Below are 12,406 nucleotides of genomic sequence, written 5' to 3'. Positions count from 1 at the left end.
AATTACAAATATTTCACAATAATATTCAAGGATCACAGTGACAATAAATCAAGGGCATTCCCACCATCAATGATGTCCTCCCTCCACCCCTGCTCCCAGTATGCAACCCATAGCTCCCTCCTTTACCGCCCCCCCCCCCCGAATATAGTGTAACTGGTCTCCACTTGTAGAGCTTGCTGTGGATTAGGTATAGATTCAGTGGTCATTGATTCACCCACCTTTTAAAGGATCCCAGAAGATTCTTTAGTGCACAGAACTATCAGTCCATTACACCACACTCAGGCAGAAAAGGCAGAAGATATTATGACAGTGATAGTTGGAAATGATCACTCTGGAAAAGAACTGAGTGCTGAAAGGAGACAAAGTTATATGCAAGATACTCCTTCAGTAACAGTATCTCAAACCAGTGTTTAAAAGAAAGAGAGAGAAAGAAAGAAAGAAAGAAAGAAAGAAAGAAAGAAAGAAAGAAAGAAAGAAAGAAAGAAAGAAAGAAAGAAAGAAAGAAAGAAAGAAAGAAAGAAAGAAAGAAAGAAAGAAAGAAAGAAAGAAAGAAAGAAAGAAGAAATAAAGACAGAAATAAAGACAGAAAGAAAGAAAAGGAAAGAAAGAAAGAAAGAAAGAAAGAAAGAAAGAAAGAAAGAAAGAAAGAAAGAAAGAGACAGAAAGAGAGAGACAGAAAGAGACAGAAAGAGAGAGAGACAGAAAGAGACAGAAAGAGAGAGACAGAAAGAAAAAATAAAGAAAGAAAGAAGAAAGAAAGAAAGAAAGAAAGAAAGAAAGAAAGAAAGAAAGAAAGAAAGAAAGAAAGAAAGAAAGAAAGAAAGAAAGAAAGAAAGAAAGAAAGAAAGAAAGAAAGAAGAAAGAAAGAAAGAAAGAAGAAAGAAGAAAGAAAGAAGAAAGAGAAGAAAGAAGAAGAAGAAAGGAAGAAGGAAGGAAGGAAGGAAGGAAGGAAGGAAGGAAGGAAGGAAGGAAGGAAGGAAGGAAGGAAGAGAAGGAAGGAAGGAAGGAAGGAAGGAAGGAAGGAAGGAAGGAAGGAAGGAAGGAAGGAAGGAAGGAAGGAAGGAAGGAAGGAAGGAAGGAAGGAAGGAAGGAAGGAAGGAAGGAAGGAAGGAAGGAAGGAAGGAAGGAAGGAAAAAATATCTGCCTCAAAGCAGCTAAATGTGAATGGGGAGCAAAAGGGGCAAGAACAGGGGGAGAACTAGAAAACTGGACATCTGTGGTGGGACATATGCATTGGTAAAAGAAAATGTGAACTGGTATGACTGAAACTGAATCATGAAAAACTTTGTAACTACTACTTTTATAAGTTTGTAACTGTGTACCTTATAGTGGTTCAATTAATAAATTTATTTATAAAAATAAAAAATAAAATAATATGTGTCTGATCTTTCTCATCTTAAAAGAAAATTAAAATGATTTAAAATACACCATAAATTGATTCTGAATAAAGAAATAAATTGGAATTGACAGATATTTCAGCAAATATAAAAGATTGTAAATGGGTTTCATTTTTCTCTTACTTTTAAAAGACATGGTGGTTTAAAGCAAAAATTAGCAACATATTAATGACATAATGATGTTTCTACACATTCTAAATTTTATTTCACTGACATAAAAGTTTTGTTGAAGATCATTTGCCAGTTAAATCAGTCAGAAATGAAGAAGCACCAAGTGTACCAAGAATATAGTTTAGCAGTAAAATCTTTGTTCAGTAGCTGTGAATTACTGGGTTCAATCTTCAGCATCACAGAAAAAAAATTTTAAATATAAAATAAAAGCAAAAATAATTTATTTACAGCTTCTTAGAAAAAGTCAATCTTCAAAACAATAACATAGATAAATATATTATGGATATGTGATACATATGCCAAAAATTAATAGTATTAATGGCAAAATATAAACATAAAATTAAAAATCATAATACACTTAAAATAGAGAAACACAAGTATTCTGATTCAATTAAGTAATTTAATATTCAATTTAAAGAGATAATTAAAGATATGCAATTTTTACTCATAAAACAAGCTGTAAAAATACAAAAATTGTTTAAAATTAATTTAATATATTTTAAGAAAGTAAAATAAATGGATATTGATTAATTCAAAACACAGTAAAAAAGCATCAAATATTATTCAGGAAAACTTTTCAAGTGAGATATCTCCCCCAATCCAAAATAAAGGCAAGGGCCCGGAGAGATAGCAGAGCGGCGTTTGCCTTGCAAGCAGCCGATCCAGAACCAAAGGTGGTTGGTTCGAATCCCGGTGTCCCATATGGTCCCCCGTGCCTGCCAGGAGCTATTTCTGAGCAGATAGCCAGGAGTAACCCCTGAGCACTGCCGGGTGTGGCCCAAAAAAACAAACAAACAAACAAACAAAATAAAGGCAAGTAGAAATAAGTAGACTTAAATTATCAGAAAAATTATATATAAATAGATAGTATATCATTTAGAGAAAATCAGGATAAAAGAAGATAAAAATTTAACCTGCCTTTTTTATTTACATGTATTTATCAAAATAAATTCATTAGAAGATTGCATGGTTTGTTATTTTATGTGGCAATATAGTAAACTGCATGCAAGTTCAGAAGTACCTCGGTTGGTTCCATGCTAGAAAATCAGATAATAATCTCCAGAGGTTTCTTTTCACATGGCCTCATCCAAAACTGCATTGAAGTCTAAAAAATAGCACATGTGTTTTGGAAAGGGACATAACAAATTCTTTTGTAATGCAACCTTAGACCAATAGTCCCAGGCCCCCACACTCATCAAAGTTGCTAAGTTTTATATTTATCAGCTACTATCCAAGGAAAGGGCATTTCACAAAGCTGTGAATATCAGGAGATATTTTGAATAAATGGTGTTATAAATAAATAAAATAAACTTGCAAATCTCAAGCAGGGAATTTTTGTCTTCATTCTGCTTCGGTACATTATTGAACAGATAACAGGCTATTATGAAGCATTTAGCTCTTTTACTTCTGTTCACAACTTTTAGTCAGATGTTTGTGGTAGCAACAGTAGAGATGGCCTCTGGGAATCACTGAATAAATGTCACCACAGAGGTAGGAGTAATCAGCCGGCCCACCCTACTCACAGCCTCTGACTTCCCACAGAATGGGAAAAGGCTATTTTCCATCTTTAGAAAATGAAAGCATGGAGTAAAGGACAGAAATACTATCAGACACCAATGCATATAATAGTATTTCTAAGTTAATTAAGCTTAGAGAGGACACACTTTAAAATCCTAAAATAATCAGATAATTCAGAATCCTGGGAAAGGACAGAAGTTAACCCATGACTATCACTTTTACCTGACATTTTGGAAAGTTCAGTGGGTTCATGAGGGATTGAAGATAGGACAACCTGCCTTCATTATTTTCAAAAGAGGAAAGCCTATCACCAAAGGTCTCTAATCATTAAGTTTAACAATAAATGCCGAGGAGCCTGGAGAGTCTGTGACAGGAAGCAGTAGCCAGAAGCTTGGCAAAGCAAAGCTGGATTAAGGCAATTGGGTAGGAAAGGTCATGCTGAGATAACCTAGAGGAACCCTCTGAAGTCATTACTGCTGCAAATAACAGAAACACTGCATTTTCCAAGTAGCTTGACAGAAAGTTCTGCTTCCCTGATTCCAAGGTGAACAAAAGAAGGCATTGAAGTACAAGATCTGATGGCTGATAAATGAGTTTGAGAGGCTAAAGGGTAACCACAGAGAGATCGATTGCAACTCCTCATTACTAGAATTTTGGTGGCTCTATTGGCATAAACAATGAAAAACCAAAATATTCCTCCTGAGCAAATTTCAACTGTTCAAGGTATGCCTCGCTTGGACCTGATGAATAATTAAGCAGACAAGGCACTTGCCTGCCTTGCATGGGTTTAATTTCCAGTACCATATATGGTCTCCTGAGCACTAGATGGAGTAATTTCTGAGCACAGAGACAGGAGTAAATCCTGAGAACTACAGGATGTGGCCACAAAATGAAATAAACAAAGAAATTTGCATTTCCTGAAAAGAATCTAGATGTTAAAAAACAATTCTCAGAACAGCGTCAATTTTTGTTTTATTATACAAGAACCCAATAATTTATACCAAACATTTAAAACCCTCCTTTCTCCTTCCCAGTACTTCCAAAAATTTAATTTAATAGTCAAGTTAGATAATTAACATTTACACATAAGTCTAATTTATAAATATATCTAAAGAGAAAATACATTTTATTAAGTATTAAACAAATTAAGTAGTAATTATATCATCAATAGACTTGTTATTCCCTTCAGTGTAATGTTGCTGCTGCTCTGAGGAACATAAAATTAACTCCTGTAAATGATAACATTTACTTCTGTGAATTCGTGATGCTGTGGTTCATTCTCAACTTTGTGTAAGAAGGATCACAGCATTAGTTGAGCATATACCATGTACCAGGACTTCAGTTTGGGTGTATCGTCTTTTCTGGGCCTGTAAGGGCACCAGTTAAGATTCTTATCAATAATAAAGTAACTCTTCTAAATTCTATCTCTTGATATTACTCTATCTCAATAATTCATGACCCTAACTGCTTGTCTGCCTGCTTCAGCTGCACAGAAGGAACCAAGTGTTAAGCCTTTAAGAGTAACATTCTGTGAGGGATGCGACTTATCTAGTTGTACCCTATCAAATGATTTCACTGTTCAGAGCAAAAAATGATTACCTCATAATGTTTACCTACTGATATTTACAGCTTTGTGGAATGTCCTTCCCTTGGATAGTAGCTAATAAATATAAAGCTTAGCAACTTTGACAGGTGTTGGGACTGGGTACTATTGGTCTATGGTTGTATTACAAAAGAATTTGATATCTCTCTTATCAGAAAACATATGCTATCTTTTAGACTTCAATGCAATTTTGGCTGAGGCCATGTGAAAAAAAACCTTTGTAGATTATTATCTAATTTGCTAGCATGGAACCAAACGAGGTACTTCTGAACCTGCTTGCAGATCTTTTCCCAATGGAGAAACCAGATGAAACTATATCCCCAGGAGAAACTTGATTGGTGGTTGTAGAAAAGCACAAAGCAAAAAAACTCTTCTAAGCCCCATCTAGACTTCACTGAAAAAAAAATGCATGTTGTTTAGGGATAATTTGTTGTGTAGCCATAGTTAATACAAATAGTAATCTAATTAATATACACTAAAATGTCATGTCAAGTTGGATTGTAAGGCTCGCTAGTCCAGTTGCTGCTCCAACACGGAGAAATGAAGAGACAGTCACTCAGGCAAAAGCTAAAGTGGGTTCTTTATTCTGGCCAGCCAGGGCCCAATGCTCTTTCAGAACCAAACAGAGGCAAAGAACCACATGGCTTTCTTTGTTCATCCTTATATACCATAGGAAGGGGAAGAGGAAGAGGAGAGTAGGGATGACTTCCTTATAAGGTTATAACATTTGTTAAGGTAATACGAGTTTCTCATAAGGGCATGACATCCACTAAGGTGATACGAGTTCCTCTTTAGGACAAAAAGGGTTTGATACAAAAAGGCAGGTGTAAGTGGGAGGTGGTTTAAAGATGTTTATGTAAAAAACGACAAATGGTGGTTAGTTCAGTATGGTTTTAACGTTAACTTTCAGTTCTCTCCACAAAAAGAAATTTTTCGAAAAGAATTAGATACTGTTTTGATTGCACTCTGTTCTGTTCTCTCTGAATTCCTTTCTTTTCATGCTATTCCCATTCTGCATGGTCATCACACCACCCTCAGGCTTTTCTTGATCCCATTTCCTGTGTCTAGACCTATGTCTATTTTGGGGGCCAATGGAGTGTCTTATTTGTATGTCCCGAAGTCTGTGCTGAAGATATTTCCTAAGGAGGATTGAGGGCTTGCTTTTTTTCAATACGGTTCACAAAATGCCTACTACTATTCATTTATCCTTTCTACCCTTTTGAATATCCTTGCAGCTTATTTGCATACATGTGAGCCCTTGTAACTGGTTTGTACACTGAGGTGGTCCTACTCACTCATTCAGATATTCAGTACAATTTCTTTATAATCAGCTTTCTTTTTCTTTAGTAAAACACTACTCTGTCACACTAGCAAAGGGAATAAAATGGAAGAGATTTTGTACCTGCTAACTCTTCAGTGAAGGTATTGGGAGACAAATAGTACTGAGTTCCCTCTTCTGCTTCCTAACTTGTTATTCTCAAATTCTCCAGCACTCTCATCATTTTTTATGTAATGTATTCACACACACACACACACACACACACACACCCCAAATCTGTAGAAAAACATGGATTTGCCTGTAAAATAGCACTAATTATTCTCTAGGGGCATAACAACTCAGGAGTGGTACTTTTTAATTCCAAGCTATACTGAATATATTAAACTCAGACCTTACCCAAACAGGTGGCTAACAACAGATGTTTTAATGAATACAATAGAAAATAACATAAAAGTCCAAACCTAAGAGTTAAATTGGATGAAAGGAATTGTAACTATATAAAAAGAATTATTTTTGAAAGAAAAATATTGTATACTAACTTGCCACTTCTCAATGCTCTCAGCATGAATTTTACAAGTAAAAATATAGTTGTTTTGTTTTATTTTTAAATCATGGAAATGCAAGGCAAAATAGTTATTAGTTATATCACCTCACATCAGTGAAATTGACACACATTACAAGGAACAAATAAACCAGTGTTGTTGAGTCTTTGGAGAAAAAGAAACCCTCGCCCACTAATGATAGTAACATTGACTGGTTCAGTGTCAAAACAACATTTTTGGAAAAAATATAGACACCTCAAACACTAGAATATGATCATTTATATAAAGCAGAAAATCAGGCCAGTAATCACTCCTGAGCAGAGAATCAGGAATAGCTATATGTGGTCTTACACCCCAATTAATTTAGTAATTATAAAACATGGTATGGTTTGAATAAGGCCAAACAAAATAGGTCTTTTGGACCCTATAACTGTCTTGAAAAATCAGTCAATAGGCCTTATTTTTTCCAAGCATGCACAATAGTTTTTATAGTAACTTTTTGTTCCTGAATAATATCAATCATTTTTTCCATTTCTCTAGTATGTTCAGCTTTACAATTCTCATAATATTTTCAGTCAATATAGGTTCTCAGTTTCTGTTGTCTTTGGGCATTTATTCCTTTATTATGTTTCTTTATATCCCCCATATGATAATATATCATGGGAGAAAATCAGGGACATAAAAGGACTAAAATGCAGCAGTGAGTTGCAGAATTTCTAACTTGAATCAAAGAAAAATAACCCAGTGAATTTTATGCTATTTTGACATTTTATAATATACATTTTCATACTGTCTCTCCTCTAATGTATCTAGAAATGCTATCCAGTAAGCCTCATATTTTAGTGTGTGTCACTTACTGGTATCTTTTGTAAATTTGTAATAAAAATGGAAAATATTTTGAGCATATTCTGTGTGCAAGATATTATTTTAAAGTCTTAGGCATTTTTATTTAATACCTTGAAAATTGCACAATATAATTTAGGACTAAGTTTAACATTTCTATTTTTTAATTGAGGGAGGATTTGGCAATGCTCAGAAGATACTCCTGGCCTGGTGCTTGATGGTCTATCCTTGCAATGCTCTGGGTACCATGCTGTGGTGGCATCAACTTAGGATAGGCTACATGTGAGATAAACATCATATTCCTTCTTTTGTCTCTCTGAATACAATATTCCTAAGAATGGCTTATATTACCTGTTAAAAGTCTTGCAACTGGGGCCAGAGTGATAGTGCAGCAGTAGGGCATTTGCCTTGCACGCAGCTAACACAGGACAGACCTTGGTTTGAACCCCGAATCCCAAATGGTCCCCCAAGCCAAGAGCAATTTCTGAGTGCATAGCCAGGAGTAACCCCTGAGAGTCACTGGGTGTAGCCCCAAAACAAACAAGCAAAACAAAACAAAACAAAACAAAAGTCTTGCTGCTGATTAAAAGTTGGACTGTGATTTGAATCTAGAATTGATTTGAAATTTAATGTGTTACAAAAGAGAAAAGAGCTGGAAGTTCCAGCTCACCTCAGGAAGCTCACCACAAAGAGTGATGAGTTTGGTTAGGGAAATAACTACATTTTGAACTGTCCTAATAACGAGAATGTATGAGGAAAATGGAGAGCCTGTCTAGAGTACAGGCGGGGGTCGGGTGGGGAGAAGGGAGAATTGGGACATTGGTGATGGGAATGTTGCACTGGTGATGGGTGGTGTTCTTTACATGACTGAAACCCAAACACAATCATGTATGTAATTAAGGTGTTTAAATAAATTTAAAAAAAAGAAATTTAATGTGTTAAAGTTAAAGCAGAGGGGATAAACAACATCTATGATTCTTAGTTTCAAATAAAGTGTGTGTGAAAATATACAGATAGTTATAAAGGAGGACAATAAGATTTTAATGCATTATAATTTTTAGTGTTCTAGGAGATAAGAAATTGCTGCTTTCCTATAAAATATTTTAGCTGATATCAATACTTGAATATCATATTCAAGTGCAACAAATATCAATTTGTATTCAGCTCTTAATTTTAAAGTCACACATGATATTAATATATTTATTATAGTGTCTTGAATTAGTAATAAAAAGGTGGTTGATGTTAAATCAAATTAATTTACTCTTTCATTTAAAATCCCTCTGGTTGCATGTTGCCAAGAGCAGGGTAGTTATGCAGATTGTAGCCCAAAGGCTAAACTGGACTGATACTTATATTTGTATGGCTGTTGAGCTATAAATGGTTCTTTATTTTTATAGGATGGTAAAAAAAATAAATAAAAGGGTGAAATACAGGAGACTGGATATTCTCCACAAAGCCTAAAATATTTATTGTATTGTATAGTTATGTTCTTAAAATGTTTGCCAAATTTGCCTTACAGAATAAAATATAAATTTATGCTTATGGCAGACCCAAAAGGCCAAAACTTGACTTAACTTACTTCTCTAGATTAATCCTTGATTTCTTTTCCTTTTCTAAGCCATGTTGAAGTTACTATTACATTGCCAGTCAACATGCAATGTTGACTGAATGTAATAACTTCAACCAACACTAATATTCTCAATTCAAAAAATGTGTACAATTGAGTAAACAAATTGTCCAGAAATATAGAAAAGGGGTTCAGGTGCTTATCTTGCATGCAGCTGACTCTGGTTTGATTCCTTATACCACATGGTTCTCCAACTATTGCCAGGAGTGACCTTCAAGTGCAGAAATGCAAGTACACAAGGATTGCTTGCTATGATTTACACTTCCCTCTACCAAAAGTTATATTTTAGGTTCAGGGAGTGGATTATGGAACTAAATTTACTCTTCATCAGTAGAATATGCAAATATGCATGCATATTTCCTTAGGCACTAAAAAACACTAGCCATGTAAGGAAAAAATTCTAAAATATTTTATATATGTTATTATCTTCTTTTTTAATATAATTTTATTTTAAGCATAGTGGCTTACATATCATTGACAATAATATTTTAGGTACATATTAACATAAAATCAGGGGAATTCCCATCACCGAATTGTCCTCCCTCCACCTCTGTTCCCTTCCTACCTCCCATATCCTTCTCTCACCCCTGGGGCTGCTAGAATACATGGTCCCCTCTGTGCCTAGCTTACTACTTAGTGGTCTTAACATCTGTTTGGTCTTGGTACCTCCCTTATTTCCCCCTCTAGTTGGGAGGCGGGACTAGATAGTTCAAGTTATGTGGTTTTGTTTGAAGAAGAGAAAAGTAATAAACTGGGGGGAAATCAAATACGCCAAAAATGAGCGGAGTTGAGGCTCTCATCCTAGGTTTGAGAGACTAAGGGGAAAAAGGTGAAACACCACAATAGTATGAAAAGAAGTGTCAAATAAAATATTCAGTGAGCATTCCAGCAATAAAGATAAGCACCACATAAAACCCATGGTCTTGAGAGAAAAAAAGCATGGCAGAGCACATAAAGGAAGAAAAGAAAAGAAGAAAAAATATATAAATGGAGACAACAACTTCAATAACCACATCAAAGCAAAGAAATCGACGAAAACTAGATAGATAAATAAATCATTTGTTTTGTGCTTTTTGCCTTTTTTTTTTCTTCCTTCCTGCACAGGCACAGTAAATATTGGGGTCATTCGAAAAGGAATTCCTTTGGCCTAAGATATACAGGGTTTCTCCACCCTTGGAGTATATTGTCATGGGATTAACTATAGACTCCGTTCAAGTTCATTTACTCTCCCCTTGGTGCTTTTGTGGTGTATGGAAGACTCTGCTCCATCCTGGGTGATAAAATCAGACCTCTGTATCTAGAGATCTTGGTATCTGCACAGATCAAGGAGTGGAAATTATGATGAAGTCTTCCTTTGTGGTTCTAGAAGTTCTGTTCCCTCAGTGTCATTTTAATCTGTCTTCTGTGGTTGGTGGTCTTGGTCTTTGAGCTGATACTAGGATGGAGCCTAGGATAGCGTCTTTCATTGTTTCCAGAAGACCCATTCCGAAGCAATTGTCTCATACAGACCTTTGGAACTGAAGATCATGGTTGTTGTGCAGGTTGTAGCTCAAACCCTAGACTAGGGCTTTTATATTGGTCGCAGGATACGTACAGTTCGGTCATGGTTCTATCAGCCAGCCATCTGAAAATTGTAATCTTGGCATTTGGACAGACCAAAGAATGACAAGTCTTCTGATTTTGTCTTATCGTTAGCTGGTGAAGTAGGATAACCTACTCTTAGGTCAAGTTGTTCCCGTTTTCCTCGTTGTCAGGATATCATATTAGGGCTGGCACTTGTTGGTGTCTGAGCAGTATTAAGGATGTCCTGGATGAGATTTCTTTCCTGTGGCTGTTGTGAAGAACTATGTCGTTTCTATGTCTGGGATCCAGGGTTCAAGGCTGGATAGTTGGTGTGTAATCACCTGGGGTCTAAATTGGGTCAAGTTACTTATTTTCAAGGTGGGAGATGCCCCTGTGTTGTAAACAAGTATGAGTTCTTACCCCTAGTAGATAAGAGCTCGTTTTTACACATTAAATTTTCCTTTTTTTTTAATATGCCTTTGCAGGAAGAAGTGGTGCTACATTATATTGCCGGTGCATTTAAGGGTGGAAAGAGAAGAAAACAGAAACAGCTCACACACCCAAAAAAGATAAAAATAAAAATATATGTGCTATATATATATATATATATATATTTATATAAAGAGAAAAGATTTAAAAATGAAATAAAAATAAAGGAACAAAGTGATGCAAGAGACTACCTTACATTAGGGGAAAAGCAGGTAAAGAGGTAATGTAATACAGGTCTTATACTTAGGATGGAAGTATAAATTTCCCCATTGTCTTTTGATATTTTCTTGTGGTGTGTGGGTTCCCGGGAGCCTTTTCATCACACAACCTGACCCTTTGAGAATGGCAAAAGGTTTGTGGCAGGGAGGTCTTGGGAAGAGTTCTTGCATTGGAAATAATGTTATTATCTTCTTAAAGAGAGCAATTGAAATATATTCATTCCCTTTCTTCTATACCTATTTTATGTTTTTAAAGCCCTACCATAATATACACAGGGATTTCTTCAAATTATGGTGAGTAAAACAGGTTGCAAAATTATGTACACTTATTTCAAGGTATAATATTTTTAGCACTTGATTTTTAGAGACTCAAGGTGCTGTACCTTCTGAGACCATTAGTTGTCATCAGCTTTTCTTATGACATCTTAAACCCTCACTTCTAATTTCTTTTAGTTGTATGGCTGAGAAAGTCAAATAACCTATCTTGTTTAATATTTAAACAATGCTAAATTCATATAGATAGGCCACAACCATATTCTCAATAAATTAAGCACATGGATTTCACATTGATTTTATATGACCAACCCTTTGTGCTCTATTTGTTTAATTAGTTATTAATTTGACCTTCATATGTAAGGCCCTATCCTAAAAAATCAGAAGAAAGAAATAGACCAAAATCCTTCCTGCATGAATGGCTCACATCAGAGTGATGGTAAGCACAAAAATAAATTACTTTTCTTACTAAATTTTATACTTTTAGAATTTATATATTTTGCATAAATCTTAAAATTGTATTAGCACATAATTATTTAAAATATCAATTTTTATATTTATATACCAGTAAACATAAGCTTTGAATTTTTTATCAATTTATCATTGATTTACTTTTGTAAAATTTTAGTTTAGTTATATTCATCAAAAAGTATAGGTGTAACCACCTTCACAATTCAAAAATAATCTTCCTATGTGATATCAAAAAGAAACACAATTAGGGAACAATAAACCATCAAAGAAATCAAAACTGAAGATTTTGTATGTAGAACCGAGTGTACAATGATGGAGAAAAACAAAAGTCTGATGATGGGTGTCTGATGTTGGTTGGAAAGATGTAATCATGAAAATCATAATGAATAGTATGATTTTGTGGAAGAAAGAA

The sequence above is a fragment of the Suncus etruscus genome, chromosome 12 (genome assembly GCF_024139225.1).
Source record: "Suncus etruscus isolate mSunEtr1 chromosome 12, mSunEtr1.pri.cur, whole genome shotgun sequence".
Lineage (NCBI taxonomy): Eukaryota > Metazoa > Chordata > Mammalia > Eulipotyphla > Soricidae > Suncus > Suncus etruscus.
The sequence above is the reverse complement of the archived record's forward strand: the minus strand, read 5'-3'. Positions refer to the sequence as shown.